Here is an 8249-nt window from a genome sequence, read left to right as displayed (position 1 = left end):
ATAGAGAAAGAAAATTATAGACCAATTTCTCTAATGAATATAGATGCAAAAATTTTAAACAAAATACTAGCAATAGATTGCAGCAACTTATCACAAGAATAATACACTATGACCAGGTAGGATTTATACCAGGAATGCAGGGTTGGTTCAATATTAGGAAAACTATCAGCATCATTGAGCATATCAACACAAAACCAACAGAAACCACATGATCATCTCAATAGATGCAGAAAAAGCTTTTGATAAAATACAACACCCATTCCTATTAAAAACACTAGAAAGCATAGGTATAAATGGAGTCTTCCTTAATAAAAAAATAATATATCTATATCTAAAACCTTCAGCAAGCATTATATGTAATGGGGACAGGCTAGAAGCATTTCCAATAAGATCGGGGGTGAAACAAGGATGTCCATTATCACCACTGTTATTCAATATTGTACTGGAAACTTAGCTTTAGCAATAAGAGAAGAAAAAGAAATTGAAGGCATTAGAATAGGCAAAGAAGAAACAAAGCTATCACTCTTTGCAGATGACATGATGATATACTTAGAGAATCCTAGAGAATCAAGTAAAAAACTACTTGAAATAATAAACAACTTTAGCAAAGTTGCAGGCTATAAAATAAACCCACATAAATCATCAGCATTTCTATATATTACCAACAAAGCCCAACAGCAAGAGATAGAAAGAGAAATCCCATTTAAACTTACTGTAGACATTATAAAATATTTAGGAGTCTACCTCCAAACAAACCCAGGAACTCTATGAACACAATTACAAAACACTTTTCACACAAATAAAATCAGATCTAAATAATTGGAAAAACATCAGTTGCTCATGGGTAGGCCGAGCTAATATAATAAAAATGACAATCCTACCTAAGCTAATTTACTTATTCAGTGCCATACCAATCAAACTACCAAAAAATTATTTTATAGAGTTAGAAAAAAATAATAACAAGATTCATTTGGAAGAACAAAAGGTCCAGAATATCAAAGGAACTAATAAAAAAATGCAGGGGAAGATGGCCTAGCAATTCCAGATCTTAAACTGTATTATAAAGCAGCAATCATCAAAACTGGTTGGTACTGGTTAAGAAATAGGAGGTGGATCAGTGGAATAGGTTAAATATGCAAGACACAGTAGTCAATGACTCAATAGATCTATTATTTGATAAACCCAAAGACCCCAGCTTCTGGGATAAGAACCCAGTCTTTGAAAAAAACTGCTGGGAAAACTGGAAAAGAGTATGGTAGAAATTAGACATAGACCCAAATTTCACACCATATACCAAAATAAAGTCAAAATGGGTTCATAACTTAGATATAAAGGTTGATACTATAAGTAAACTGGGAGAACAAGGAATAGTTTACCTATCCGATCTATGGAGAACAGAAAAATTCATGACCAAACAGGAGATAGAGAACATTATGAAAAGAAAAATGGGCAATTTTAATTACATTAAATTGAAAAGGTTTTGCACAAACAAAGCCAATGCAGCTAAGACTAAAAGGAAGATAGAAAATTGGGAAAGAATTTTTACAACCAGTCTCTCTGATAAAGGCCTCATTTCTAAAATATATAGAGAATTAAGACAAATTTATAAGAATACAAGCCATTCCCCAATTGATAAATGGTCAAAGGATATAAACAGGCAGTTCTCAGATGAAGAAATTAAAGCCATCTATAGTCATATGAAAAAATGCTCTAAATCGTTATTGATTAGAGAAATGCAAATCAAAACAATGCTGAGATACCACACCATACCTACCAGATTGGGCAACAAGACAAAACAGGAAAATGATAAATGTTGGAGAAGATGTGGGAAAATTGGAACACTAATGCATTGTTGGTGGAGTTGTGAAATGATCCAACCATTTTGGAGAACAATTTTGGAACTGTGCCCAAAGGGCTATAAAAATGTGCATACCCTTTGATCCAGGGCTATATCCCAAAGAGATGACACAAAGGGAAAAGGACCCACATATACAAAAATATTCGTAGCAGCTTTTTTTGTGGTGGCAAAGAATTGGAAATTGAGAGGATGCCCATCAATTGGGGAATGGCTGAGCAAGTTGTGGTATAGGAATGCAATGGAATACTATTGTGCTATAAGAAATGATGAACAGGCTGACTTCAAAAAAACCTGGAAAAACTTATATGGTCTGATGCTAAGTGAAGTGAGCAGAACCAAGAGGATTTTGTACACAATAACAGCCACGTTGTGCGATGACTAATATTGTTAAACTTAACCCTTCTCAGCATTACAAGGATCTAAGACATCTCCAGGGGCCTCATGATAGAAAATGCTATTCCCATCCAAAGAAAAAACTATGGAAGTTGAATCGCTATCATTTTTTTCTCCTTCTATTGAGTTTTGTTTCCTCTTTCTGATGGTTCCTCCCATTGGTTTTAATTTTTACTTAAAACTTCACCAATGTGAAAATATATAGGAATGTAAATGTATAGCCTATATCAGATTGTGCACCATCTTGGGGAGGGTAGAGGGGAGGAAGGGGGAGAAAAATTTTAAACTCAAAAGCATATGGAAGTGATTGTTGATAAATCAAAATAAATAAATAAAATTTTAAAAAATGGGAAAAAAGGAAAAGAAAGAAAACAGGAAAGGGGGAAAATTTTTTATTGCATGTTTCTTTGATAAAGGTCTCATTTCTTAAATATATAGAGAATTGAGTCAAATTTATAAAAAAAAATGAGTCATTCCTCAGTCGATAAATGGCCAAAGTACATGAACAGGTAGTTTTCAGATGAAGAAATTAAAGCTATCTATAGTAATATAAAAATGATCTAAATTATTATTGATTAGAGAAATGCTAATTAAAATAACTCTTTAATACCACCTCACATTTATCAGAATGGCTAATATATATGGCTAATAACAGAAAAGGAAAATGACAAATGCTGAAGGGAATGTGGAAAAATTGGGACAGTGTTGCATTGTTGATGGAATTGTGAACTAACTCGTCCAACCATTCTGGAGAACAATTTGGAACTATGCCCAAATAGCAATAAAACTGTGCATACTCTTTGACCCAGTAATACTATTACTAGGTCTACATCTCCAAAAGATCAAAGGAAAAGGAAAAGAACCTATAAGTACAAAAATATTAAACACAGTTCTTTTTGGTGGTGGCAAAGTTTTAGAAATTGAGAGAATGCATATCAATTGGAGAATGGTTGAACAGATTGTGGTATATGATTGCGATGGAATTTTTTTGCAATTTAGTCATTTTTCAGTTGTGTCTAACTCTTCCTGACCACATTTAGAGCTTTCTTGGCAAAGATGCTGGATGGTTTGCCATTTCTTTCTCCAGCTCATTTTATAGATGGGGAAACTGAGGCAAATAGGGTTAACTGACTTGCCCAGGGTTACACAGCTAGTAAGTGTCTGAGCCCAGATTTGAACTCATGAAGATGAGTCTTCCTGACTCCAGGTCACCACTCTAACCACCACACCATCTAGCTGCTCTAGTGATGGAATACTCTTGTGCTATAAAAAATGATGAACAGAATGGTTTCAGAAAAACTTGGGAAGACATATGAATTCATGCAAAGTAAGTGAGCAGAACCAGAACATTGTACACATTAACAGCAATATTGTATAATAATTAATTGTGAATTATGTAGCTAATCTGATCATTACCATGATCTAAGACAGTTCCAAAAGACTTATGATGAAAAATGCTATTCACCTCCAGAGAAAGAACTGATAAAATCTGAGTGCAGATTGAACTTTTTTTAACTTTATTTTTCTTGAAGTTTTTTTTTTACCATATGGCTAATATGGAAATACATTTTACATGATTTCAAATGTATAATTGATATCACATTTCTTGCCTTCTCAATGAATGGGGGAGGTGTGGGAAGGAGGGAAAGAATTCAGAACTTAAATTTTTTTTTAAGGCAGATAAAAATAAATATTTAAAAAAAAAAGCAATAAAAAAAGAATCCTTAAAACATTATTTTGTTGTGGAAACTCCTTGATGAAATGACTCTCACTGCTACACCTGGGCTTACAACCTCTCCATCAGTCTTAAAGACAGTCTTCTATACGGTATAGTTTTATAACTTTCTCTGTATTACTGAGCCTATCTTTCCAGTTGCTTGTTTTCTCAGTCATGAGGGCTAGGCTAATTCAATGTTTTCTTCTCATTTATAGGGAAAAAGAACTGTAAGGATGGGTCACTGTTGATGGCAAACTTCGAACAGATTTGCAAATGCAGCTACAGAAAGGTCAAAGGATGACAGATAAGATGGTTTCAAGAAATCATAAGAGCAGATAGGAGTATTGTTAGCAATGTGGTCATCTGCTTTTGCTTTGTTTTGTTTTTCAGTAGGAATTTACTAATAAAGAAATGCTCTTGTATCCTTTTTTTTATTTTTAATATTAAAGTCACACATCCACTTTGAATTTATCATGAAATATGATGTAACATATTGGTCTAAGACTAATTTTTGCCACATTGCTTTTCATTTTTCCCAGTAGTTCTTATTAAATAGTGAGTTCTTTCCTAAGCAATTTGTTTTCAAGTCTATCAAATGCTAGGGCATAGTTTCATTATTTTTTATTTTCCTAATTTACTCCTGTGATCAAACTTCTTTATTCTTAACCAATACCAAATAGTTTTGATGACTGCTAACTTATAGTTTGAATTCTGGAAGTATTATTCTCCTTTCATTTCTGTATTTTGTCCTTATTTCCTTTGATAATCTAGATCTTCTGTTCTTCCAATAAATTTGTTATTATTTTTAACCAAGCTCTGTAAAGTATACCTTTGATAGTGTGATTGGCATGGCATTAAAGTAATGAATTAACTTTGGTAGTATTGTTATTTTTATTCTATTGGCATAGTCCAGCCATGAGCACTGAATATTCCTCCAGTTATTTGAGTCATTCTTAATTGCTTTATGAAACACTTTGTAATTGAATATCTATATCTATATATCTATATATATATATAGATATATATCTATATATATAGATATATATCTATACATATATATCTATATATATAGATATATATAGATATATATATTATGTGTTTTGGCACATACACTGCCAAATATCATATCTTAAAGCTATTTTAAATGAGATTTCCCTATTATCACCTCTTATGATTCATTGACATAAAGTATTGAGTTTTTAGGGTTTATTTTTTAGTCTGAAATTTTGCTGAAGCTACTGTCTCAACTAGTATCTCTGAGAGTTTATTAAAATTCTGTAAGTAAGCCATCATGTCAGCAGCAAATGGGAATAGTTTTAACTCTTCCTTGTTGCCTCTCTTTACATCTTTAGATTCTCTTGTATTCTTGCTATTGCTAACATTTGTAGAACTACTTCAAAACAAAATCATACAAAGACTGGCATGCTTGCTTTACTCTTGCATTTATTAGGAAATCTTCTAGTATATTTCCATTGTATATGATGTTTGCTTCTGTTTTTAGGTAGAACATTTTTTATGTTAACAAAGATCTTTCTTTGTCTGTACAAAGTGTTAACAAAAGTCAGTGTAGTTCCAAGCTATTAAAGCTTTGTACTTTTTTGTTCCTTATAAGCAACAGATTGTGGGGTTTCGTTTTTTAATCTAATCTCATTTTATTTTATTGGATTATGTAATGCATTCACACTTAAAGTTATTAGAGTTGTCTAAAAATTTTTTTTTGATGATTTTTGGTTTTCTTTCCTCTTTGCTTATATTTTCTTCCTCTGATTATTTTTAATTAACCCACTTTAAAGCAATCCTATACTTAACAGACTCTATTTCCTTTTCCCTTCCTCCCACCTTCCCATTCTGTCAATCCTTTCCTAATTTTTGGAGTTTTACTTATTGATGTCTTTTCCTTTCTTCCTTTTATTTAGTTATCTAATTCTTCCCCGTTTTCCCCCTCCTAGTTAAGTGATTTAAATAAAAATTTCCCATTCTACACTTCTCTTCTTTTTTTCTACACCTTTTTCTGAAGATTTCTTTACCTTGTTCTAAATCTCTATTTTTAACTTTTATTCTTTGATTCAAGGTTGTTGTACTCATTTATTCCTTCTTTAATGTCTTTGCTTTCCTCATGGAATTAATTCTCCTGACTTCTAATGTGCCAAGTTTGAGTTCCTTCTTCTAAACAATTTCTACATTATTTTCTTATGGATTTTGTTCCCTCATTCCCTCCTCTTTTTATCAGTTGTGCTTCTCTCCTAGAAGTATCAGATTCTGAGGGAGGTAATGAGGATGGAATCATTGCTCCATGGTAGAAAGATCCCTGTGTCCTAAATGGTGTGGTCCAATTCTACCTCCTGCTTTCCTTATGATCATTTTTGTTTCTCATTTGCAATACAATCTCTTCCCTCATTTTATGCTTTCCTACTCTTATGGATGCCAATTATCTCCCAACAGTGATGATATCCCCTTCTCCTGAGGCAGGGCGTTGTCCATGGTGTCACAACATTCCCCTAAAGGAAGTAGTCTCCCTGTGCACCAACTTCCCTGTAATTTAGACCCATTATAAGGTCCTCATCTCCCATTACAGAATATATCTCTCCCTTCATGGGACTGTTCTTTAGTGGCACCCTCTCCACAATTAAATCAAGATTTCTCCCTTTCTCCATTCTAATCCTTCCCCTTTGCCACCTCACCAGTTCTGCTGCGTCTCCTTTTCTAGCTCAGAGACTACAGGAGTTATTTTCCTATTCTTTACCACACATTCCCCTCTGTCCTCTATTTCCCCTCTCCCATTTTGTCTCAGATTACAGGGTTTGGCCCAGGCACAGGTTCCCCACCCTGGCCCAGGGTTTAGGCCATTTCAGACCAGGTCCAACATCACTTCTCTTATTTCTTCAAGTTCTACTTTCATCTTTATCCCTTTGTGTTCTTTTAAAAAGAATAACCCCACAAGTAGCTTTCCCTTTCTAGGCTTTTTTTTTCTTTGAAGAGTCTCTAGAGATGGGGTAATTTTATTACTTTTGTTTTCCTTGTGTGTTTCTGTGGTTTAGGATATTTGCACGTAGGATAATATGCTTAGTCTATTTTTTTCTAGGAGCACTTCAACTGCCTTTCTTTCACTGAAGTCCATTTTTTTTTTCCCATTGATGATTGGCCTCAGAATTATAGGGAATATTGTCTTGGTTTGCTCCTTTGACTTTTGCAGTTACTGGTTGGTGAAGAATAAACTTATGTTAATTGAATTTCCTTTACTTTATATCTGAAGGATGCTTGCACAATTTTTTGTCCTTGGAATTGTTAAATTTACCCAGTTTCTCAGAAATGGAAACATAGGGTTCTCCTTTTCTGTTCCCACCCCCATGTAACCTGTGGATTGCGGTTTAATTGGTGATTTATTTTTATATTCAGAAGTTCTGGACGGTTTTGTTTTGGGTTTTTTTTTTTGCATTATAGCATTTAGGTTTTGACTCCTCATGTTCTTTGTGAGACCTATGATCCTGAAGTTGTCTTTATATATACTATCTTTGAGATCTATGTGTTTTACTTGCCTAGAAATCGTGTTTATTGTTATTACTTGTTGCTTTTCCTCTTCTAGATTGTCCACCACTTCAATGCATTTGTATTCTCAATCTGTTGTTTTCTAGTCTCTTTGGACTTGCCGCTGTAGATTCAAGTTTTTCTATTCACTAATTATTTCATGTCTGCTATACAGAACATAAATCCTACTATTTATTCTAATCTAAATTTTTCTCTCAAAGTTCTGGTTAGTCTCTTAAACCATTCTGGAGAATATTGCTATGGTTCTACGCTCACTTGGAAATCTACAATATTGTTTTATTGGGTATTTGTTCTATTTCCTTTGTCTTGCAATATTTTAGAAATACTTGCAATCTTTTAAATGTTCTGGCAGTCTTTTTTCCCTTTTAAGTATCTTCCCTACTGATTTATCACCTTGTGCTCTAGGTTCTTAACTGAATTTTCTTCCTCTTCAAATAATCGGTATTTTTAATATTTTTGCCTTATGTTGCCATCACTCACTTTACCACTCCTCTTTTGTTGGTGGATTTACTCCTTGAGGCTGAACCTAAAAGCTGCCTCAACCTCTTCTCCATATTGGAGAATTCACTTTTCTTCATCCTCAATCCCTGCTTCAATTAATTTCTGGGTAGAACTGATCTCAGCTACATATTGGTCCCTTTCCTTAAATGCCTCCACGTACAAAGCTCACTTGCTAGACCTCTCCCCTATTAACCTCAATTCTTTAGTTCTTTAGCTGGGTTGAGTCCATTTTGC

This window comes from Phascolarctos cinereus, unplaced genomic scaffold (genome assembly GCF_003287225.1).
Source record: "Phascolarctos cinereus isolate Bilbo 61053 unplaced genomic scaffold, phaCin_HiC Scaffold_5;HRSCAF=322, whole genome shotgun sequence".
Classification (NCBI taxonomy): domain Eukaryota; kingdom Metazoa; phylum Chordata; class Mammalia; order Diprotodontia; family Phascolarctidae; genus Phascolarctos; species Phascolarctos cinereus.
The sequence above is the reverse complement of the archived record's forward strand: the minus strand, read 5'-3'. Positions refer to the sequence as shown.